Source organism: Nuphar pumila, chromosome 7 (genome assembly GCF_984573655.1).
Source record: "Nuphar pumila chromosome 7, dmNupPumi1.hap1.1, whole genome shotgun sequence".
In the NCBI taxonomy this organism is placed as follows: domain Eukaryota; kingdom Viridiplantae; phylum Streptophyta; class Magnoliopsida; order Nymphaeales; family Nymphaeaceae; genus Nuphar; species Nuphar pumila.
The window spans coordinates 34,953,725-34,980,275 of record NC_143255.1 but is presented as its reverse complement, the minus strand read 5'-3'; the positions used below and the strand labels follow the sequence as shown (position 1 = coordinate 34,980,275).

The following is a 26,551-nucleotide window of genomic DNA, read 5'->3' as shown; positions in this document are numbered from 1 at the left end:
AGCCAGTCCTTATGAAACCAAGCATGTAGATCACATCCTTACACCCCAAGGGCTGTTGGTGTAGTGGGGTGCGGCACTGGCTGCTAGATGGGCAACCAAGGTTCGATTCCCATGGGCGTTTCCCCTCTATGCAAGCCAACGACCAACATAGCGAGAAGAAGCCTTGAAACTCGTGCAACTTGTAGTAGACGATGCAATAGAATGGCAACCAAGAATGAGAGGACGTCCCATATGATTAGGGTTCTCCTCCTTTTATATTAAAATATTTTAAATGTACAAAAATACCCTTGAACATATACAACATGTACAAACATATCCTGATATAACTTGAAAGACTAAAATACCCCTATTTAAAGTACACGTCTACTCTTTAATACTCTCTCAAACTGTGCATGGTTATGGATCATGGATAATTTGGCTTTTAGAAACCAATGCCTATTAATTGAAAGAGGTTTGGTAAATAGATCTGCAATTTGCCTCTCGCTAGTCACAAACATAGGTTGAATTTCTTTATCCTCAACTTTCTCCCGAACAAAATGCTGATCTAACTCCAGATGTTTCATTTTTTCATGTTGTACATGATTAGTGAAAATAGCAACTGCACTCCAGTTGTCACAATAGAGCACTGATTTCACTATTCCCTGATGCAATGCTGTCAAGAGATGTCTAATCCACAAAACTTTTGTCGTAACTGTTGCTATGACTCTATACTCCGCTACTGTACTATATCTGGCGACGATTCTTTGCATTTTGTTGGACCAAGAGACAAGATGCCCCCCAAGGTATACCCGATAGCCAGTCACAGACCTTCCAGCGGTTGGGTCGCCTGCCCAATCAACATTTGAGTATGCTATAATAGTGATATGTGAATAAACAACTTCATTTCCTCTATTATAAACCAAACCGTCAGACAAAGTACTTTTAATGTATCGTAAAATTTTCTTGACAACTTCCATGTGGCTTTGTCTAGGTGTATGTATGTATTGAGAAATTTGATTGTCAACATAAACAAGATCAGGTTTAGTGAAAGTTATGTATTGTAGGGCTCCCACTATACTTTTGAATTTTTCTTCCTGCTCAAGCAACAAATCACCATCTTGAGTTTCCTGTAATTTTACATTTTGAGCCATGGGAGTTTTTGTTGGTTTGCAATGCAACAGCCCACTTCGCTGAAGAAGATCGCAAGCATATTTGCACTGAGTAAGAACAAGAGCATTATCTCTTTGGTCTACTTGAACTCCCAGAAAATATGTCAACAACCCTAGATCTTTCATGTGAAATTGATCATGAAATACTCTTTTCAACTCTTTGATCCTGAAAATGTTACTTTCAGTTATGACTATATCATTCACATAAATGAGCAAAATAGTCATACCTTTGTTGTTATGATGAACAAACAACGAATAATTCCAGTGACTTCTTATGAAATCGAGATGTCTAATCACGTCACTAAGGTTCTCAAATCAGGCTCTAGATGTCTACTTCATCCCATAGATAGCTTTATTTAATCTGAGAACCGTGCCTTTGGTGCCGCCTTCAGGGTACCCAAAAGGGTGCTCGATGTAAACTTCTTCATGTAGATTCCCGTGAAGAAAGGTGTTCTTCACGTCTAGCTAAAATAAATGCCATTTGTGAGCGGCTGCGAGTGACAACCACCCTTATTCTATCCATTCGAACAATAGGGCTAAAGGTTTCATTGAAATCCAGCCCGTGTTCTTGGGTATATCCTTTGGCAATGAGGCGCACCTTAAATCTCTCTACGCTCCCATCAGACTTATATTTAATTTTGTACACTCATCTGTGGCCTATGTCACATGGGTGCGGGTGCGGGTGCGGGGATTCGGCACTTCCAAAAAACCCGGGTGCGGGGCTGCGGTAGGGGAAAAAATGTAAAAATATATATATATATATATATATATATATATCATGTATAGTGTATATGTATGAATGTATGGTAGCTGTTAAGGTCCATGACATTTATGCATGTTAGCACGTTCACCACAATTTTATGCCCCTAACAAATTTAAAAATTGATATGGTGATTAGGTGTATTAATTGTCACAATTATGGACATTTTAGTAATTTTTATTAGGAAAACATATTAATAATTGTGCATTTTGAATGCACAGCTAATAAGTGTGTAACTTATTTTTACACAAAATTGCAAAAATAGCTACTGGTGTCCATTAATGCATGGAACTGCCAAGTCATTTTTAAACTTCAAGGGTGTATTTTATGGTCATGTGTTAACACCAGCAGATGGCTATGGAAGTCAACACACTTATTAACTTCCTAGACTGATCGCTCTTCATGAGAAGCCTTTTGTTTTATGTTTGTAGAGGCATTGATTTTTTTAGATGTATATCTAAATATGTGCCCAACTTGCTTTTTACCATTTTTTTATCTTATATGGTTGTCCCCAAAGATGAAAGTGAGGACTTGTGGAGCCTGATTCATTGTTTTTGCCCTCGCAGGAAGGGGGGTCCGGGGGCTCCCCCGGGCGCGGGTCCCGCACCCAGGGTCGGGTTGACCGCACCCGGTGCCGCACCCGCACCCGCACCCGCGTCGAGTCGCGTCGACGAGGGTGCGGCACCCTGCTAGCCGAATCCCTGTGACATAGTCTGTGGCCTACAATATTCTTTCCTGGAGGTCGGTAAACTACTGTCCATGTGTTGCATTCATGTAACGCTTTGATTTCCTCATTCATGCCCTCCACCCATCGAGGGTTTTGACTTGCTGCTCCATAGGAGATAGGTTCTTTTTCATTTGTTGAAGCCGGCTAGGGTTTCTAGCAAATCAGGAAAAAGAAAGACAGAGAGAGAGATAGAGAGAGGGAGGAAGAATCGTTAATTCTCATTAGGTCTAATCTCACTTAAATAGAGAGATTAGACTAAAACATTGTTCACAATAATGCCCCTGACCTCTTAAGTAGTTACCAAACTACCCATATGCATATGTACGGTGACTGCTTCTCAACACTCCCCCTCAAGCTGGAGCATATATATCAATAAGCCTCAGCTTGTCACAACATTTTGAAAAATTTGAACTCGCTAGGGGTTTCGTGAAGACATCGACAATTTGGTTCTTTGAAGATATGTGCTTGGTGCAAATGTACCCAGTTTGGACCAGGTCACATACATAGTGACAATCCACCTCAATATGCTTTGTCCGTTCATGAAACACTGGGTTATTTGCAATATAAGTAGCAGCTCTATTACCATATATCATGTAATGAGACTTTCACTTGGAGATCAGTCAACACAGATTTAAGCCACATCATCTCAGCAACAGTTTGAGCCATAGCCCGATACTCTGACTCAGCGCTCGACCTAGCAACAACAATTTGTTTCTTACTTCTCCAAGTAACAAGATTCCCTCCAACAAACACACAAAATCCAGTTGTGGACTTTCTATCAATAATCGACCCTGCATAATTTGCATCTGAATAGGCAGTAACATCTAAAGAGGGGCTTCGTTTAAACCATAGTCCTTTGCCAGGGGAGAACTTTAGATATTTGAGAATCATCATTGCAGCCTCCCAGTGAGCCTTTGTAGGTTTGTCCATAAATTGACTTATCTTGCTCACGGCTAAGGATATGTCAGGTCTGGTCACAGTCACATATAATAGCTTGCCCACCAAGGAGCGATAACTGCTACAGTCCACATACTCGGATTGTTCATCAAACAGATGAGACTTGGGATCCATAGGAATCTTTGCAGGTTTGACACCTAACATCCCTGTCTCCTTCAGCAGGTCCAAGACATATTTCCGCTGTGACAGAACCAATCCTTCTTTACTCCTTGCAACCTCTATGCCTAAGAAATATCTGAGTGGTCCCAGATCTGTAGTCACAAAGTGTTTCTGAAGATGGGACTTTGTCTCAGAAATGTCTTTTTCACTGCTTCTTGTGACTATAATGTCATCAACATATACTATCATGACCACAATCCCTGTGCAAGTCTTTTTAATAAAAAGAGTGATCAGAAGCAGATCGGACAAACCCAAATGCTGACATGACCTCAGTCAGCTTGGAGAACCACGCACAGGGACTCTGTTTGAGACCATAGATTGCCTTGTTCAACTTGCATACCTTCTGACACTCCCCCTGAACCTCAAACCCCAGAGGTTGCTGCATATAAACTGTTTCCTCCAAGTCTCCATACAGAAAGACATTTTTCACATCAAGCTGACATAGAGACCAACCATGGTGCACTGCGACGGACAAAACAAGACGAATAGTCCCAAGACGAGCAACAGGAGAGAAGGTTTCAAAGAAGTCCACTCCATAAGTTTGAGTATAGCCTTTTGCAACCAGGCGAACTTTAAACCTTTCAATGGATCCATCGGGGTTATACTTAATAGTATAGACCCATTTACAACCAACAATATCAGCCTCAAGTGGAGGATCAACTAAGTCCCATGTTCTGCGAGAAAGCAGTGCGTCCATTTCATCCTGCATGGTCGTTGCCCATTTGCGGTCCAGAAGGGCGTGATGATGATTGAGAGTAACTGATCCACCGGATAAGGCGAATACAAAATTCTTCATATTTTCACCAAGTTGTGCCTCGGAAACAAACTGAGAAATAGGATGAAGTGTACATTGCCTTTTTCCTTTCCGAAGAGCAATAGGTAAATCACCATCAACAAGAGGATCGTCAGTAGGGTCAGGAACACTCACCTCTGAAGAAGCTGATGACACAGGCATAAAGTTGGGTGGAGCTCGATGTGTGTACACCATAGGAGGATTTTTGTAACGAGACAAAGTCAGACTGGAAACAAGCGGCTCAAAATTGACAGATTCTAATGGAAAAGGAGGAACAGGAAGAGGGAATTAATCACCTTGACTATCATATATTCTCGGAGAGGTACTAGAAAAATATGGGATAGACTCAAAAAAGGAAACATCCACACTGACATACTCTCTCTGGGATATGGGATCATAACACCGATATCCTTTTTGGTGCTTGGGATACCCAACAAAAACACATTTGATAGATTGGGATGACAATTTATCGCGGTTAAGACCAAGTTTATGAACAAAGTACAAACAACCAAACACCTTTAGAGAGATAGGAAAAAGAGGAGCTTCCGCATCTGAATGGGAATACGATCCCCCACAGAGGTTGAAGGCATACGGTTTATTAGGTATCCCGCAGTTAGAACCGCATCTCCTCAGTAAGACGCAGACATATTAGATTGAATCCTAAGACAACGGGCAACATTTAGAATGTGTCTATGTCGGCGCTCCGCTACTCCATTCTGTTGTGAGGTATGAAGACAAGAAGTCTGAGGTTGGATCCCAAGATTTTTGTAAAATTGTAATAATTTAGATAATTTGAATTCAAGAGCATTGTCGGTGCGAACAACTTTGGCGCAAAAATTAAATTGAGTTTTTATTTCAATAATCAAGGATTTAAGAATAATAGGGGCTTAAGCCCTATCTTTTAACAAGAATACCCAAGATAATCTGGAAAAATCATCTACAATGACTAAATAATAACGACACTTAGAATGACTAAGAATTCTACTTGGACCCCAAACATCAACATGAAGAAGATCAAACAAATTTTGACTTGAAGGACTCTGACTAGACGGAAATGAACTCCTATGATGCTTTCCAAGCTGACATGCTTCACACAGCAGAGTAGTGGACAACGAGTTATGAGGAATAACTCTACGCAATTTAAGCAACAGAAGATGACCAAGACGATGATGCCAAAGCAACAGACTAGAAGAGAACTCAACTGCGGAATAAACAGAGCCAACTGGTTGGTGTAGATAATAGACTCCACCTTCCTCATAGCCTCCACCAATCATCTTCCCCGTCAACAAGTCCTGAAAAGTGCAACAGGTAGGATCAAATATTACTTGACAATTCAACTCTTTTGCAACACGACTAACTGATAACAAATTTTTAGGGAATAAAGGAGCATGGAGAACATTTGATAATTGAAGAGTAGGGGAGATGGAGATATTTCCCTGACCAACAATGGGAGAGGAACTCCCATCGGCAAGAACCAACTTTTTATGATTAGCAACACTATGCAAGTTCGAAAAATCACATTTATTTCCACATAAATGGCTGGATGCCCTTGAATCAATAATCCAACGACTACCTTGGCAAGAAAATTCATCACCTGCAGAGCATGCAATATCAGCCACGAGGGAACTAGATGGAAGATGTGTCTACAAATCATCATACTCAGCACGAGTGAGAGTGACTGAATCACTAGGAGGAACAGTGGGGGACTCGGGTTTGGCCACTTGTGCTGTAGGAGCAACTTTAGCTGAAGATGCAGGAGGTCGACCATTCTTGTCAAAACATCTATCTTCTAAATGCCCAAATCTCCCACAATAGGTACACTGGAGCTTGCCTCGTCCTCCCGTGCCTCAACCACGTCCACGACCTCGAGAATTAGGAAGAAAAACCTCGGCCTCGGCCATAAGAGACACAGAGCAGAGGTTTGTGATTCCGATTGAGATGAAGGAAGGGACATAGCAAGCCTGCTCAAACGATTATATGCCTCAGCCAGAGTGGGAACATCTGAGCCTGTCAACATCTGAACTTTGGCAACGGAGAATTCAGCTGACAAGCCAGTCGGGAATCGTGCTACTATGGTACGCTCTTGGTGTAGTTTTTGTTTGTCACAACATAACGGTCTATGAGCATTCAATCTCTCAAAAGCTGCCTTCACGGAGGCATAATACTGGGCTAGAGTTTGCTCTCCTTGCTGCAATTTATAGATCTCCTGTTCTACTTGAAGAATACGACTAACATTAGTTTCTTGAGAATAAGTATCTTGCAAATTATCTCACATTTGTTTTGCAGTCAGCTATGTGAGGTTGCACACTATTCATAATCCAAGACATGACAATATCATTGTCTTCTTCTCATGTAGCATACTTCCCAGTTTTGTCCATAGGCTCATTTTTCAACAAAATATGTTTTCTACAATGCCCTGAAACAAACATCATAAACGTACGTGACCATCTAGCATAGGTAGTCTCATCCAACTTTACAGATGATCCATATGAAAAAAAAGGTTTGCAAAGGCTTTATAATCAGACACGGTTTCAGTCTTCATGTCTGACTTCTGCATTTCAGCCATGGAGATACAACCACACACAACTACCAGCTGCTGAAAACTTGGATCTGACGAACTCACCAACTACCAACTGAGAAGCCGCCTCTATCAGATTTTAATCATACTGATAAAAACTGATATATATATATATATATATATATATATATATATATATATATATATATAAACAAACTTGTAATACGCTGTTCAGATCCAACACTAACGTGCACATCAACTTCCAACTAGGAAGCAGACTCTACCAAATTTTAATCACCCTAATAAAATCTGAACTATTCATCTTAAAAGAAAACTGCAACAACTTGCATACCACGACTGCCACAAAAAAAAATATGACAACCTGCATACCACGACTGCATCATGATGGAGACTACAGGCCTTTTTGGCATTCACACAACCATCATCAGCCACCATCGACACAGTCAGGGTCTCCTTGCTGCTAAGCGCACATACTTGCTACTACACACAGCGCACGCCCGATCAGCGTTCCTGCTGGAGAGGTTAATCACTGTTCAGATCACAGAGCGCCACGCTGTTCAGATCATGTTCCTGCTGGCTAGAGAAGTTCCAGATTGCGGTACACCCTGTACACAGCAATCGTTATAATCACTGCACACAGCGATCAGCTTTGACGCTGTTCGAATCGCTCTTCACGATGTGCACAGCACCACCCGATCAGCGTGTGGATCGATCACGTCAGATGCCCATAGCTACGTCCTGCTCTGATACCATGTTGAAGCCGGATAGGGTTTCTAGCAAATCAGGAAAAAGAAAGAGGGAGAGAGAGAGAGAAGAGAGAGAGAGGGAGGACGAATCTTTAATTCTCATTAGATCTAATCTCACTTAAATAGAGAGATTAGACTAAAACATTGTTTACAATAATGCCCCTGACCTCTTAAGTAGTTACCAAACTACCCATATGCATATGTACGGTGACTGCTTCTCAACACTCTCAACATCATTCTCAAGTGATGCAGCGAATACAGTGAAGTCTAAGGAGAATGATTCATATATAACAAAACGATTTGGAGAATGTCTCACCCTCGAAGATTTCCTTATTTGTATAGGAAGGTCAACAACAGTGCTGGTTTGATTTTCACTTGTACCAGGCTGTATACAATTCGGTTTTAAAGAGGATTCAACATGCATGTCATCTCTTTCAAATGTTGGTTGACTGCGTCTACTGTATATTTTCTAAAACTGAGGAAACACATGATGTAGCGGCAAAGTAGAGGAAGTATGAACATGTTCAGCTTGGGACATCTGTGATGTAATGTCTTGTCTATTAGTAGGCACGAGTGTATGCTGAATTTGGTCAAAATGATGCATTGAAATGCTGGTTCCACTGGCATGGGCATTGTGGGAGGAAGGTCAAAAAACAGACAATCTATGTGATTGAGTGCAGTTAGAATCGTTGTTGCAATTTTCCATCCTGTTCTCATTAAAGACAACATCTCGTAAAACAATAAGTTTACGAGAATCATGGTCAAAACAATTATAGCCTTTATACTCATCATCGTAACCAATGAACGAACAAGGTCGGGCTCTTGGAGCAAACTTGTCTATAAGAGTCTTATGGATGTGAGTATAGTATTGTTAAAATACATGTAATCAATATATATATATATATATATATATATATTCAATCATACCCGATAAGGGTATTCTTGTAATTCTGTCCAATAGGAACATTGCAGTCTTTTTTTTCATTTTTGTTTTTCTTTTCTTATTTTCCTTTTTCCTTCTTTTATTTTTCTGTTTTCTTTTCCTAAAAATGCATTTAATTCCTTCACATTGGGGTCCCAACTAAGAGTCGTTGGCCCCCCAACGGTCACAACCCAATGTGGTTTCTCTCTCTCTTTTCTCCCTCTCTCTCATTCCTTCTTGCCTATAAATAAGTGGGGTATCCCCCTTTGTAAAGTATTGGCTTCTTCAAGCCCTCTCTTGCATTTATAAGAATTTATGTTTGCAAGTCATTGTTGGCCTTTGTGTATGTCCTTTTTTTGACTTGTTCTTTTGCTTTTTATATGTGAATGTCCATTATAGGATGTTTTTATTTCCGCATATTTCATTATATGGTATCAGAGCCAAGTGTATGCTCTTGATTCTTGATATAGCTAGTTGACTAGTTATATTTTTCATTTTGTATTTCTCTTTCTTGGTTTGTCTTCTTGAGTTTAAAAATGGAAGGAGAACAAAAGATTGATCTCTCATTCAAACTTAATGGTTCCAACTACATGATGTGGGCCGCCGCCATGGAGAATAACCTCAAGGGTAAAAAGCTTTGGGGATACGTCATGGGCACTATTCCGGAACCACAACTCCAACTCACCAAGATGGATGGTGATCACGAAAAAACTCTTGAAGGAAATGCCCGCATGAAGGCCATTGAAGATCACCAATCTAAAGTGAAAGATTGGGAAAGCAAGCATGCAAAAATTCTTGCTTGGTTCATGAATAATGTGGAGCTTAAAATTTGTGCCAACATTGCTAAATTTCGGATGACAAATGAAGCATGGTTTTTTATGAAAGGTATGTATACTCAAAAAGACCTTGCTCGTCAGTTCTTTCTCTAAGAAAAAATCCGGACCATTAAGCAAGGGAAAATGGATGTAAGAGATTACTTTAGCACCCTTGGGCCCTTATGGGATAAGCTATCTCTACTAGAACCAAAGTGGGTTTCTAGTGAAGATATGGAACTAAGAAGAGAACAAATGAAAAAAAAATATTTTTTCCAATTTCTACATGGGCTTAGGCCCGAATATGAACAAGTTAGATCTTCCCTACTTCATAGATCTAAGCCTCTTCCTTTGGAAGATGCCATAGCTGAAATATGCCAAGAAGAAACTCGTCTTGGCATGATTAAGGGAGGAGATGAAGTTTTGGCCGTGTCTAAACCCGGCAATCATGTGAAAGCCTATAAGCCTCCACACTTTGGAAGGCAAAATAACTATAATGGCAACTATAAAAAAGCCATTTGCCATCATTGTCAAGAACCGGGTCATATAAGACCTAATTGCCCTAAGTTAAATGAAGCACCAAAAAGTAAGGTTGCCTCCGTTGAAGAAATTACTCAAAAGGAGGAGACTATCAAAGGGAAGGAGTCCTCTCTTGCTCAACTATCAGAAGCACTTCAAATTCTACTCAAATCACCATCAACTTTGGGTGCCGCCATAGCTTCTTCTTTTCCTCCAGGTATGTCTTTTTGGATTCTTGATTCTGGAGCTTCTTTTCATATGACCCCTCTTGAAAATGGGCTTTCCGATTTGTGCAATAACTCTAAAAACTCTTATGTTTCAACCGTCGATAGTACATCTTTACATGTAAAAAATTTTGGAACCTTAAATTTGTTCAAAGATTTCTTTGTGCCAAACGTAAGAGTGGTACCTCAACTTAATTTAAATCTCCTTTCTGTTTCTCAAATATGTGATCATGGGTGTGAAATCTCCTTCTCAACTAAGGATTGCTCTATACAGGATCTCCAGTCCGGAAAGCAGATTGGGCAAGGCCATAGGAGGGGAGATCTCTATTACATGAGCAACTTGAAACTTCCCACTAACTCTTTTTGTAATCATGTCCAAGATAAAAATATTGAAACTTGGTACCAAAGACTTGGACATCCAAGTTTCTCAAAAATGTACTCCTTTCCTTTTGGAAAGAAATTTTGTAATGAGAAACAAACTGTTTCTCATTACAAAATTTCTTTCCAAAAGGAAAGGAGTACATTTTTGAGAAACTTGGATGTCCAAGTCTTCACCAATACATACTCCTGGTGGAGGATCCATGTAAACCTCTTCATTTAGGAATGCATTCTTAACATCTAATTGATAAATAGGCCATTTTTTAACTAACGCAACCGCAATAAGAGTCAAGAATTGTATTTTTGGAAAAATGAAATCCACTCCTTTTCCAAATAGAACTTTTGTGTCCAAAAGACCTTTTGAGTTAGTCCATTCGGACGTTTGGGGCCCTTCTCCGGTCATATCGAAAGGAGGATACTCCTATTATGTTACTTTCATTGATGACTACACTAGATATGTGTGGATCTATTTTCTCAATTTAAAATCTGAAGTCTTTGACTTCTTCAAGAAATTTCATATGATAGTGAAAAATCAATTTTCAAGTAATATCTATCCGATTCGGGTGGAGAGTATCTATCAAATGAATTTCAAAATTATTTGGAAACTAATGGCCTTTGTCATCAAAGATCATGTCCTAGGACTCCCCAACAAAATGGTCTAGCCGAAAGAAAGCATAGACACATTGTGGAAACTAGGACACTTCTTATTTCCAAAGAAATTCCAAATAATTTTTGGGCCGAAGCCGCTTTAACTTCAACTTGATAAATAGAATGATATCTTCATCCTTACAAAATACATCTCCATATGAAAAATTATTTGAAAGAACACCCGATTTCAATAGATTAAGAACTTTTGGGTGTAAATGTTTTGTCCTTACACATAAAATAGATAAATTATCTCCTAAAGCTATTGAATGTGTTTTCTTAGGATATGGAGAAAATCAAAAGGGTTTTAGATGCTTCGACCTTACAAATAACAAACTATATGTGTCTAAAGATGTAACCTTTTTAGAAAATGAAAATGGTTTTGAGAAAACTAAAGATATTGACGAAAGCGAATATGCTTTCTTATTTGATCTTCTCTCTCAAGAAGATGTGACTCCTCAACAAGAGGAAATCTCTAATGATTTGTTGAATGATCTAGATGATATTTCTCTTAACAATATTGAAAATGAAAGTGATAGACCCATCCAAACCTATGTTAGGCGCGGTCAACAAGTTCCCATGAGTGCCTTAGAAAAATACTCTCAAGGGTTCAACATAGAAGAAACCTCTTTAAGGAGATCCAACCGAATCTCCAATCCTCCTAATACGTTTGTTTCATATGAGTCTCTAACACCAAAGTATAGAGCGTGTCTAATTGCGTTACACTCTTTTCATGAACCTTCACATTATAATGAATCAAAAAACATTCTCAGTGAGTTGAAGCCATGAACTTAGAACTTAGTGCCCTTGAAAAGGCAAAAACTTGAGAAATAACCTCTTTACCCACTGGAAAGAGATCTATTGGATGTAGATGGGTCTTCAAAATTAAAACTAAAAGTGATGGGTCATTAGAATGCTATAAAGCCCGGTTGGTAGCAAAATGATACACTCAAAAATACGGTATAGACTATGAAGAAACCTTCGCTCCCGTAGCTAGGATGACTAGTGTTAGGACTCTTATTGCGGTTGCGTCAGTTAAAAAATGGCCTATTTATCAATTAGATGTTAAGAATGCATTCCTAAATGGTGAATTAAATGAAGAGGTTTACATGGATCCTCCACCAGGAGTATGTATTGGTGAAAATAAAATTCTCAAACTTAAAAAGGCATTATATGGGTTAAAGCAAGCTCCAAAGGCTTGGCATGATAGATTTAACAATGTAATGGCAAGTTTGAATTTTCGCTCATGCTATACTGACACTGTCTTGTTTGTGAAAAGTGCAGGGTCTTCAATAGTTATTCTACTACTTTATGTTGATGATATGATCATCACTGGAAAGAATCAATGATATTAAGAAAGTTTTAATAGAAAATTTTGACATGTCTGACCTTGGATATTTTTTAGGAATTGAAGTAGCGTACTCTCCCCGAGGTCTCTCTCAGATAAAACTTGCTGCTGACATTTGTTCCAAGTCTGGCATCTCCGATGATAAGAAGACAGAAACCCCTGAAGTTATCAATGCAAAGTTAAGGTTGAAAGATGGAATACTCCTCGAGGATCCTACTCCCTACCACCAACTTGTTGGGTCTCTGACCTACTTATCCATCACTCGGCCAGATATAGCTCATGCAGTTCACTCAGCCAGTCAGTTTCAACATGCACCTACAACTGTGCACATGAGTGCAGTCTTAAGAATAGTCAGATACATCAAAAACACCATAACTAAGGGAGTTTTTCTTTCCTCTTCGCCATTACTTGATTTAATTGCTTATACTGATGCTGATTGGGGAGGAAATCCCAATGATAGAGTTTCAACTACCGGTTTTTGTGTTTTCTTAGGTGACTATGATTTCTTGGAGATGCAAGAAGCAGCACAAAGTATCATTGTCCTCAACAGAAGTGGAGTATCATGCAATGACCACTATAACCATGGAGCTTGTGTGGCTTAGAAGTCTTCTCAATGATATGGGCATAGTCATCCCTACTCCTTCGAAGATTTGTTGTGACAACAAAAGCGCAATCTATATCGCAAGCAATCACACCTTCCATGAGCGTACTAAACACATCGAGATGGACTGCCATTACGTTCGTGATGAATACCTATGAGGAACCATAACACTGCCCTACGTTGTATCCGAGTACCAGTTGACGGACTTCTTTACTAAAGCCCTTGCTGCTCCTCGTTTTATGTTCCTTCTCAACAAGCTTTCAGTTATATCCCCGTAAAGCTTGAGGGAGGGTGTTAAAATACATGTAATTAATATATATATGTATATATATATATTCAATCATACCCGATAAGGTTATTCCTGTAATTCTGTCCAATAGGGACATTGTAGTCTTTTTTTTATTTTTGTTTTTCTTTTCTTATTTTCCTTCTTTTATTTTTCTGTTTTCTTTTCCTAAAAATGCATTTAATGCATTCACATTGGGGGTCTCAACTAAGAGTCGTTGGGCCCCTAACGGTCACAATTGTGACCGTTGGGAGCCCAACGACACCTTGTTGGGCCTCCCAATGTGGTCTCTCTCTCTTACTTTTCTCCCTCTCTCATTCCTTGCCTATAAATAAGTGGGGTATCCCCCTTTGTAAAGTATTGGCTTCTTCAAGCCCTCTCTTGCATTTATAAGAATTTATGTTTGCAAGCCATTGTTGGCCTATGTATGTCCTTTTTTGGATTTGTTCTTTTGCTTTTTATATATGAATGTCCATTATAGGACATTGTTTTTATTTCCGCATATTTCATTACAAGTATATGTAAAAGTATCTCTAACAAGATACTAAGATCAAGACCTTAATATTCTTGATAACAAACTCGACACACATTCACAATAAGAACACTTTAGAACACTTGTGCACAAAAGCACAACTCGCAAAATCTCACAAATGCGCAACGACATAAAAATATTGGAACCACTTTATTGAGCACTTGGGCTTTGACTCAAAGCCATAAGAAATACAAAGGGGTGAAACCCCTGTTTATAAGCACATAAAGGAGCCACAAAAGGGGACTCCCAAGAGAGTCGTTGGGAGCCCCCAACGGTCACATATATGACCGTTGGAGGCTCCCCAACGACTCTTTGGGGAGCCTCCGTATGTGGCGCAAAAACCAAGAAAGAAAAAGAAAAAAGAAAAGAAAGAAAAAGAAAAAGTAAAATAAAAAAAGAAGAATTACAATCATATTCCAAGGAGAATATGCGTAAAATAGGAATTTACAGAAATACCCTTTTCAGGTAAAAAGAAACAAAAAAGGAATAAGTAAATATATTTATATATATATATATTGAGATACATATACATATATACATAGTACATATGTATATGTATCTTAATATATATATATATATATGAATATATATACTAGATTACATAATTTAACCCCCCCCCCCTCAAACTTAGGGCATGATGACCGAAAGTTTGCAAGGAGAAAGTTGAATCGTGGTGCACATAAAGCTTTGGTGAAGAAATCTGCCAACTGATATTCTGAAGTAACGTAAGGTAGATCAATTATTCTTTTTAGATAAGCTTCACGAACATAATGGCAGTCCATTTCAATGTGCTTAGTCCGCTCGTGAAAAGTATGATTTTTGGCGATATAAATTGTACTCTTGTTATCACAGCATAACTTAGTGGGCCCTTCAATAGTGATCCCCATATCTTCAAGCAGCTGATGGATCCATACAATTTTCATGGTAGTAGTTGTCATGGCACGATATTAAGCTTCAGTCGAAGATAGAGAAACTTTTTGTTGCTTCTTACATCTCCACGAGATCAGTGAATCACCTAAGAACACACAAAAACCAATGGTGGAGTGACGTTTATTTGGCTCACCTCCCCAATCAGAGTCAGTATAAACAATTAATTTTAAATCAGAAGAAGATGACAGAAAAACTCCCTTATTTAGAGTACCCTTTAGGTATCTTACGACCCGTAAGACGGCACTCATGTGAACAAAAGTTGGTGCATGCTAAAACTGACTTGCCGTATGAACTGCATGTGAGATATCTGGTCTGGTAATACTCAGGTATATCAACGATCCTACAAGCTGTCTGTAGGGAATAGGATCAGAGAGGAGAACACCATCATCATTCTTCATTTTAGCTCCTACTATAGCGGGAGTTTCACAAACCTTATCATCTGTAATACCTGACCTATCAATAATCTCAGATTCTAGCTTAGTTTGAGACAAAAAATACCCTCTATGAGAGTGCTACTTCAATACCCAAAAAATAAGTTAGAAATCCCAAGTCAGACATTTCAAACCTATCCTTTAAAATTGATTTTATGCTTTTAATCCTTTTAGAATCGCTTCTGGTTATAAGCATGTCATCCACATATAGAAGTAAAATAACAATCCTTGCATTGGATTTTCTAATAAACAAAGCAATATCAGTAAAACAAGATGAAAAACCATTTTCTATCATTACAAAATTAAACCTATCATACCAAGCCTTGGGGGCTTGTTTCAAACCATAAAGTGCTTTTCGAAGGCGAAACACCTTTCCTTTAGGAGACTCCACACCAGGAGGAGCATCCATATATACTTCTTCATTTAGATCTCCGTTTAGAAATGCATTCTTAACATCCATTTGATAGATGTTCCACTTGTTAATTGAGGCAACGATTATAAGACATCGGACAGTGACCGTTCGAGCTACTGAGGCAAATGTCTCTTCATAATCAATCCCATATTCTTGACTATATCATTTTACAACCAAACGGGCCTTGTATCTCTCAAGGGACCCATCACTCTTAGTCTTAACCTTAAATACCCATCTACACCCTATTGCTTTCTTACCTTTAGGAAGGTCTTGAAATTCTCATGTCTTGGCTTTTCTCAGAGCTTCGAGTTCATTATCCATTACGGCTATCCATACAAGACATTTTCGTGCTTCCTCGAAGTTTCTAGGTTCTATGTAAGAATGAATGCCGCTTAGACAGACTCTATGTTTAGGTGAAAAAGACTCATATGAAATGAACCTAGAAGGGGTTTTTCTATGTCTTTCAGTCCTACTAAGGTTCTCCTCACTTTGAGAAACAGTCCCACCAGTATCATCATATCTTTTAAGGGCACTTCTGAAAGTATTTTTATCTCTCTGAGTATAGGTTATGGGATCTCTATGTGGTTCCTCATTGACATGTTGATGAAATGAAGAGGACACATGACTGGTTTCATTATCACTTGAGTCATTTTGATTTGACTCATCATCACTAGTTTCATCACCTTCAGTTAAAAGATCAAATAAAAAAAATAGTCTACATTCTCGTCATTAGATTCAAGTTTTTCGAAACCACTGAGATTTTCTAAAAAGCTCACATTTTTGGAGATATATAGTTTATCATTTTTAATATCATAACACCGAAAACCCTTTTGAGTTTCAGAATAACCAAAAAAGGCACAAGGAATGGCCTTGGGGAAGAGTTTGTCATTTTTATCAGTAAGGACAAAACATTTACATCCAAAAACCCTTAACCTGCTATAATCAGGTTCTTTTTCATACAATCGTTCAAATGGGGAAACCTTGTTCAGATTTTTTGATGGGAGTCTATTTATAAGATAGACCGATGTAAGGGCTGCCTCAGCCCAGAGTCTTTTTGGAATATTCTGAGAAATGAGCAAGGTTCTAGTAGTTTTAATGATATGCCTGTGTTTTCGTTCAGCCAACCCATTTTGTTGTGGGGTTTTTGGGCAAGATTTTTGATGGAGAATACCATGACTTTCAAGATAAGTTTTGAATTCATTTGAAAGATATTCGCCACCGGAGTTGGTTCTAAGAATTTTTAAACTTCCATTGAATTGATTTAAAATCAACATATGAAATGCTTTAAAAATTGAAAGAACTTCATGTTTATGTTTAAGAAAATATATCCAACAAAATCTAGTGTAATCGTCTACAAAAATAACATAGTATGAGAAACTTCCCTTAGATATCACAGGAGCCGGACCCCATATATCGAAGTGAACAATTTCAAAAGATTTTGTTGTAAACATAGATCTTTGAGTAAACGATAAACTTTTCATTTTCCCAAGAATACATTCATTACATACAAAATTCTCATTACAAAGATGCTTAATAAAAGGCAAATAAGCGATTTTAACAATGTTGGGATGCTCCAGTCTCTTATGCATACAAAACTGGTTCTTGGGAATTTGGAGAAAATCAACATAGCAGAGGTCTCCTCTCCTAGAGCCTTCCCGAATCAACTTCCCGGACTGACGATCATTTATCCAACATTTATTAGAAGGGAATTTTACATCGCAATCATAATTTGAGAGTTGAGAGACCGAAAGTAAATTTAAGTTTAGTTTTGGTATAAGACGAATTTTTGGAATAAAAAAGTCTTGTTTTTTAAAATTGCCTATTCATTTAATTTCAAGAGGTGTTCCATCCGCCGTTGAGACAAAAGATGGAAGAAATTTTTTAGAAAAATAAAAAAGAAAACAAGCACTTGGAGTCATATGAAAAGATGCACCGGAATCTAAGAGCCAAGACGTCTTACCGGGAGATGAGGAGGATGACAAAGCGGCTCCGGAAATGCCTCCCTTGAGAAGAGGTTGTAGAGCATCCACAATTTGTTGAAGGGAAAGAGACCCATTTGATGAAGATGGTCGTTCCTCTGGTTGGGATGCCATAGCCGCAACAAGAATTTTCTTTCATTTGGGGCAAATGGGTTTGATATGCCCGGGTTCTTTACAAAAATGGCAAGTTAATTTGCTATAGTGTCTTTTGCCATATCAATCATTTCCTCCTTGACCTTGATTTTTGAAATAAGGAGGTTTGTAGGCCTTCATATTATTCCCGGGTCTTGACACGACATTAACCCCTTCACAATCATCTTGAGAAGATGATGTAGCAAGGATGATAGAATTATTCTTATTAATCCCCATACGGGTTTCCTCACCACTTAACTTGGTGATTACATCTTTAATAGAGGGAGATGTGAAAGCGGATAGAAGAGAGGACCGAATTTATTCAAATTTGGGTCTAAGTCCATTTAGAAAATTGAAGAATCGATCTTCCTTTAGTTGTTTGTTTCTTAACTCAATTACTTCTCCGCTCTATTTTGGTTCGAGCATAGCAAGCTCATCCCAAATGAATGATAGTTCAGCAAAATATTCCCGAATAGACAAATTGTTTTGTTGAAGGGTCAAAGCCTTCTTTTGGAGGTAATACTTGTGAGATAAATCCCTTGAAGTATACATTTTTTCAAGGTACAACCAAGCTTCATAGGCCTTTTTGAACTTAATGATGTTGGCGTTGATCTTAGTTTCTACGGATGAAAAAATCCAAGACAAGATCTTGAAGTTCTTCATCTCCCACTCATCATGTTTTTTTGAGTAATCTTCTAGGGCTTTTTGTCTATCTTCCCCTTCAAGAATCTTAATATCCTCTTTTTCAATGATTGTAAGTTTGGGTTCGGGTTGCAGTGTTGAACCTTGAATGTACCCCCAAAGGCCCTTTCCTTTGATATGGGCTTCCATATTGCCGGCCCAAACATGATAGTCCGAACCACTAAGTTTAAAACCAAGAGAGAAGTGAGAGTCCTTTTCACCCATTAGAGAGGGTAGAAGATAGAAAATAACACGTACCCTCAAAAGATTTTCAAGTCTTTCTTGCCAAAAGAGGCTTCTAAAATATTGCCCGAAGAAGAATATTCACTTTAAATTTCAATAGCTTGAAGGCACGTTTTTTCGAGGCACTTCAAAAAATGAAGAGATGCACGATCCTCTTTCTTTAACCTTGCTCCGATACCATGTAAAAGTATCTATAATAAGATACTAAGATCAAGACCTTAATATTCTTGATAACAAACTCGGCACACATGCACGATAAGAACACTTTAGAACACTTGTGCACAAAAGCACAACTCACAAAATCTCACAAATGCGCAACGACATAAAAATATTGGAACCACTTTATTGAGCACTTGGGCTTTGACTCAAAGCCATAAGAAATACAAAGGGGTGAAACCCTTATTTATAAGCACATAAAGGAGCCACAAAAGGGGGCTCCCAAGAGAGTCGTTGGGAGCCCCCAACGGCCACATATATGACCGTTGGAGGCTCCCCAACGACTCTTTGGGGAGCCTCCCTATGTGGCGCAAAAACCAAGAAAAAAAAGAAAAAAGAAAAGAAAGAAAAAGAAAAAGTAAGAAAAAAAAGAAGAATTACAATCATATTCCAAGGGGAATATGCGTAAAATAGGAATTTACAGAAATACCCTTTTCAGGTAAAAAGAAACAAAAAAGGAATAAGTAAATATATTCATATATATATATATATTGAGATACATAGTACATATGTATATGTATTTCAATATATATATATATATGAATATATATACTAGATTACATAATTTAACAGTAGATGCAGCCAAAAACCTTAATGTGTGAATAATTTGATTCTTTCTTAAATATCAAGGAATACGGTGTATAACCATTCAGATTTGTCAAAGGCATTCGGTTAAGAAGAAAAGTTGCAGTATGGAATGCCTCTGTCTAAGGTTGAACTCGACCATCATAGTAAGGGCAGTTTCAACTATATGCCAGTGTTTACACTCAGCAACACCATTTTGTTATGGTGTTCTAGGACATCACATCTCATGCTAGATGCCATTATCATGCAAGAATTGTTTGAATGCACTTGATGTGTACTCACCACTACCATCACTCCTAAGGGTAAGGATTTTAAGAGAAAAATGGTTTTCAACATAATTCTTGAAATGTTGGAAGGCAGAAAGTAGATCCTTAGATTTAAGAAAAAAATCTAAGTATATCTGTTGAAATCATCTATAGAGGTAACATAATATCGAGATTTAGAAAAAGTGAGAATAGGGACAGGTCCCCAGAGATCAGTATGAAGGGAAAGAAGACCTTTTATTAAATATTTCAAAGGGTAGCACATGACTCTTACAAATTTGACAAAATGAACAAATGGATGAAGTTTTTGGAATCTTGTTTTTCAAAGGAACAAGATTCTTATTACATAAAACATTGAGAAAATTGAAATTGCAATGATCGAGTCTTCGATGCCACAACTCAGTCTCTTTATTCTGACTCTCAACAGTAGACATAAAAATTGGACTAAAGGATGATAATGACGGAAGCTAAGATCCACTGATGACATAGAGACTCTCGCATCTCCTTCTCTCAGTGAATATTTGATTTGTGTGAAGGTCCTTTACAAAAATAGAAGACGGGGTAAAGGACATGTATGACATAGACTGATCACAGAGTTAAGCAACTGAAATGAGGTTACGGTGAATACCGATAACTAATGCCAGAACTTGTGGGAACAACAGTTGTTCCTACATGAGTGATATGGTGGCATCCTCCATCACCAGTGACTATTCTACCCATGCCATGATAAGGGACTGCATTAAGAAGCTTACCTGAATCACCGATCACATGATGTGCAGCTCCAAAATCAAAATACCAAGCGTTGGAGTGCTGCCCATTGGATGCCCCTGATGTGCTACTTGTTGCTGCCTATGGAGAAGATGAATTGGCTGGAGCTGCCTAGGTATTTACAAGAGGATTTTGGTTCACACTTAAGTTGTAGAAGCCAACACTCAGAGTATCAAGATCTTGGGCTCCGACTTGAGGCGAATAGGATGCTGCCTGGAATTGAAGAGTAGCATATCTGGAACCCATGTGGGATGATGATGCACGTGGTCTTGGAAGAAGGAAGAATAACAGTTGTTAAGGCTCTAAAATGTGCAGGGATGAGTACTGTAGGCGGACGGTAAGAAGACATGTATCTCCTGTAGCAATCAGAATTAGTATAACCACGCTTCCTGCACATCTGACACATGAGGTTATTTGGTCTTCGACCTCATGGAGTAGGTAGTATACCTGATCCGCATCCATACTATTTGCCTGATCCTAGTGGTCTGAGTGTAACGTGCCCGATGAAAAGAACTTCATGCTGAGAAGTTGTTGGTTCTTTGTTGACACTGGTTGATATATGAAACATCGCTTCATGTTCCAGAAGTTTGTTATGGAGTTTATCAAAGTTTGGTCGGGGACTTATGCCAGTATACATTATAACAAACATGTCATACTCAAGCCCTAATCCCCTAATGGTCTTCATGCAAATATTCTCATCAGATATTGGAGACCCAACATCCGCCAATTGATCTATGATAGATTTGATTCGATTGAGATATTCAATGGCATGAGAGTCCCCACGTTTTAGTTCAGCAAATTCCCCCTTCAAATGATAGATTTTTGGGGTAGAAATCTGCTCGAACCAATGATGTAGTGTCAGCCACAACTCGCATGCTGAAATTCCCATAGATACCTGCAATAAACTTCCTTCGATAGAGTAGCTATAATAAAAGCGACTAGGGATTGGTCATTCTTCCAAGCTGAATACACTGGATTCTTAGTAGCTGGCTGCCCCTCTTTTGGGTCTAGGGTTGCAACAAATTCATTAGGCATAGGAAGAGTCCCATCAAGATGCCCCAACAAATCAAGACTGCTGATGAATGATATAATTTGCTTTTTCCAGGTTATAAAGTTTGAAGAATCAAACTTGTCATAAATAAGCTGATTCAGGAATGAGAAATTGATGTTAGAATTTTGGGAAGACATGTTAACACAAGATGATTCAACGGTCTCAAAGAAAATAAGAGAGAGAGGTCCCAAACACTAATCTGATTAAAAACACATCAGCAAATAAATCAAAACAAGGAATGATGTGAGTAAGAAGGAAATAAATGGGGATCAAAATTAGGGATTGCTTGCAGGAAATGTCTACATATTTTTTTTTTGAACAGATCTGATCAAAAAGGTTTTTTTTTGAAAGGGATCTTTCCTCTTTTTTTTTTGGCCCCCTTTTTTTTCTTTTTTTTTGAATCACGGTCCTTTTTTTAATAGTTTCGACCCCTTTTTTATCAATTTTTTTTTTGAAAAAATAAATTGACATTTTTTTTTTTTTTGGAATGATGGTGCTGCCTTTCAAGAGTGAACGAGAGGAATATCAGACCTGATATGGACTCGGATCCGATTAGCGTATGATCAGATCTGATTACAATTCAAATCTGAACAGGGTAGACAGGTTAAAAAAGGAAAACATGATCGGAAACAAAGATAAGGCCTGGTATGAATCAGATCTGATTAGAATATGATCAGATTTGATTATGATTCAGATATGATCAAGGTAAACAAATTTAGGGAAAAAGGACACGATCAGATCTGGTCTGGATTAGATCTTATAAAGATATGATCAGCCTAGACTTTGATTCAGATCTGATTGGATGCAACAAAAGATATGGGAAACAATTTAGATCTGGACTTGAGTGAAGGGAATAAAGAATAAATGACTTATCTGAAAGAGGCAGATGTTGTTCATCGGCAGTTTCTGATTTGATGGGGGCTTATACTCGAACCTGCTCTGATACCATGAGAAGAAGCCTTAGAACTCGTGCAACCTGCAGTAGAAGATGCAATAAAATAACAGCCAAGAATGAGAGGCCATCCCACATGATTAGGGTTCTCCTCTTTTTATACTAAGATATTTTAGCTGTACAAAAATACCCTTGAACATATACAACATGTGCAAATATATCTTGATATAACTTGAAAGACTAAAATACCCCTATTTAAAGTACACATCCACTCTTAACACTGTAATGAAATGGTGGTCTTCAACAAATGCACAAATAACTCACAAACAAGTGTCTATTGGAGACACTACAAGCATGACCCTTGAAAGGGTATAAAAGGAAGAACACTTGAAAAATAAATAATACTTTATTCATGAACAAAATGCTTAAGAAGCATAATTATTTACATTGAAGGGGTTCACCCCTATATATACAAAAAAGTGGGAGAGAGAGGAGAGCTCATTTTGAGCTCTCCAAAAGAGACGTTGGATTCCAACGTCTCTTAATATAGCTGTTGGACTACAGTCCAACAACATTTATTATTATAGCTGTTGGACTATAGTCCAACAACATTTATTATAGCTGTTGGACTACAATCCAACAACTATTTGCACAGTCAAGTTCCAACAGGAACTTGACTGGATCAAATATCTAGTTTCTATTGAACTAGATGCTAAAAAAGAAAATAAAGAAAAATAATAAAAGAAAATAATAAAAGAAAATATAATAATATTAAATAATATATATATATATATATATATTACAGTTTACATTTTAACACTCTCCTTCAAACTTACGGTACAATGAGCGAAAGTTTGTCTAAGAGGAAGTGAAATCTGGGAGCAGTGAGAGGCTTGGTGAAGAAGTCTGCTAATTGATATTCTGATGTAACATATGGCAGATCAATGGTCCCATTTAAGTATTCCTCTCTGACATAGTGACAATCCATCTCAATGTGTTTAGTGCGCTCATGGAATGTCCGGTTGCTTGCAATGTAGATCGCACTTTTGTTGTCACAGCACATCTTTGAAGCTTGCGTTGCTTTAGCTCCCATATCCGCTAGCAATCGTCTGAGCCAAACAATCTCCATAGTGGTGGTTGCCGTGGCTATGTATTCAGCTTCGGTGGAGGAAAGAGAGACTTTCTGTTGCTTTTTGCACCTCCACGAAATTAAGGTTTCACCTAGGAACACACAAAACCCAGTAGTTGAGTGTCTATTATTGGGATCACCTCCCCAGTCAGCATCAGTATATGCAATTAAATTTAATGAAGATGAAGCAGACAAGAAGAGTCCTCGTGAAAGAGAGGATTTTAAGTATCTAATAATACGCAAAATCGCTCCAATGTGCACGGAGGTGGGAGCATGCTGAAACTGACTGACTGTATGAACCGCATGAGTTATATCTGGCCTAGTAATGGAAAGATAAGAAAGAGCTCCTACAAGCTGTCTATAAGGAGTAGGATCATTAATAAAGTTCTCCATCATCAATTTTCATTTTAACATTGACAACTTCTGGAGTTTCTACTTTCTTATCATTTGTAATTCCAGACCTGCAAACGATATCAAGAGCAAATTTAGATTGAGATATCAAATACCCCCGAGGGGAATAAGCAACTTCAATGCCTAAAAAATATCTTAATAAACCTAAGTCAGTCATTTCAAAGTGAGTTTTAAGAAGAGATTTGATATTTGCAACTCCCTGTTTGTCGCCTCCGGTGATGATCATATCGTTCACATAGAGAAGAAGAATAATGATGCCTGCATCAGATTTCTTAACAAACAAAGCAGTGTCAGTTAAACAAGGTTGGAAACCAATATCAAGCCTAACATGACTAAATCAGTCATACCAGGCTTTTGGAGCTTGTTTAAGACCATAAAGAGCTTTTTCTAGACGAAGAGCTTTACCCTTAGGGATACTAATACCAGGTGGGGCTTCCATGTATACTTCTTCAACGAGATTCCCATTCAGGAAAGCATTTTTTGACATCTAATTGAAAGATAGACCATGTTCTAATGGAGGCCAAGGCTATTAAAGTTCTAACAGTGGTCATGCGGGCCACATGAGCAAATGTTTCTTCATAATCGATGCCATACTCTTGGGCATATCCTTTTGCTACTAAACGGGCCTTATATCTTTCCAGGGTCCCATTACTTTTGGTTTTGACTTTGTATACCCACCTACAACCTATAGGTTTCTTACCCGGAGGAATATCTTGTATCGTCCAAGTATTGGCCTTTTCTAGTACATCCAATTCTATTTTCATGGCTTCTATCGATTCTGTGTGATTTTTTGCTTGAGAATAGGATGATGGTTCAACATATGATTGTATTAATGTAATGGCGGCCCTATACGTGGGTGAAAAAGATTCATAAGACACAAATTTTTCTGGAGGTTTAGAGATTCTAGACGTTCTTCTAGGTGAGACTTCAGAGTATTTTTGTAATGCACATGGAAGATTTTGCTCTCTACGTCTTGAATATTGTAGACTAACATCCCTATGGATTTGCTCTTCATTATCATCATTTTCAACAACAATAGGACTTTGATCATTGTCAAGGTCACATCCAACATCACATTCATTGGATTTTGAAGTTGGATCAATTAAAAACGAGTATTCAGTGACATCCTTGGATTTTTCAAATTCAAAGAAGCTTTCTTTTTCCAAAAAAGATACATTTCGACACATATAATTTGTCATTTTGAAAATCGAAACACCTGCAGCCTTTTTTATTATCAGCATATCCTAAAAAGGCACATGGGATTGCACGAGGAGAGAATTTGTCATTTCTGTTGGTGAAAACAAAACATTTGCATCCAAAGGCTCTTAATCTAGAATAATCTGGAGTTAAATTAAGAAGCTTTTCTATTGGAGTTGTATTCTTTAATGAGAAAGTTGGCATCCTATTAATGAGGTAGGTGGCAGTTAGGACCGCTTCAGCCCAAAAACTTTTTGGAACTTGATTTGCAATTAGCAATGTCCTAGTAGTTTCCATAATGTGGCGATGTTTGCGTTCGGTTAGGCCATTCTGTTGTGGAGTGTGTGGACATGACCTTTGATGTGTAATATCATGTAAATTGAGATAGTCTTTGAATTCGTTGGACATAAATTCTCCCCCTGAATCAGTGCGAAAAACATAAATATCATTTTGAAATTTATTTTTAACCATTTTATGAAATATTTGGAAGTTAGCAAAGACATCAGATTTATGTTTAAGAAAATAAATCCAAGTATGTATAGAAAAGTCATCAACAAAAATGACATAATATGTATAACCACCTTTGGAAATAACTGGTGCGGGGCCCCAAACATCCGAATGTATTAACTCAAGTGGTCGTGAGGAAACAAAAGTTCTACTAAGAAATGGTAACCTTTTCATTTTGCCAAGAATGCAGTCTTTACAAGAAAAAATTTCAGAATTACAAATTTTTTCCAAACTTGGAAAATATTGAATTTTAGACATATGAGGATGGCCAAACCTTTTGTGCCATAAATCCAATTCTAATTTCTGAATATTATAACAAAATGCATTCTTGGGTAATTCCAAAAAGTCCATGTAATAAAGTCCTCCTTCTCTATGGCCTTCCCCAATCAGCTTCCCTGACTGAGTATCCTGTACCCAACAACCATGAGAAGAGAAGGAGATATTACATCCATAATCAGATATTTGCGAGACAGATAAGAGATTCAAATTAAGTTTAGAGATATATCTAACTTCTGGGATAAAAAATCTTTTGGATTTTTGAAGATTTTCAAAACATCCTATTCCTTTTACTTCGAGAGATGTGCCATCGGCTGTAAAAACCTTTGACACAATTGAGTTATTTTTAAGA

At 38.0% G+C, this 26,551-nt stretch overlaps 1 protein-coding gene across 1 annotated transcript in view; it reads left to right on the top strand.

The window, feature by feature from the left end:
• Positions 1-26,551, top strand: part of CYCH;1 (cyclin H;1) — a 57,094-nt gene that overhangs the window by 2,208 nt on the left and 28,335 nt on the right. The window lies entirely within an intron of this gene.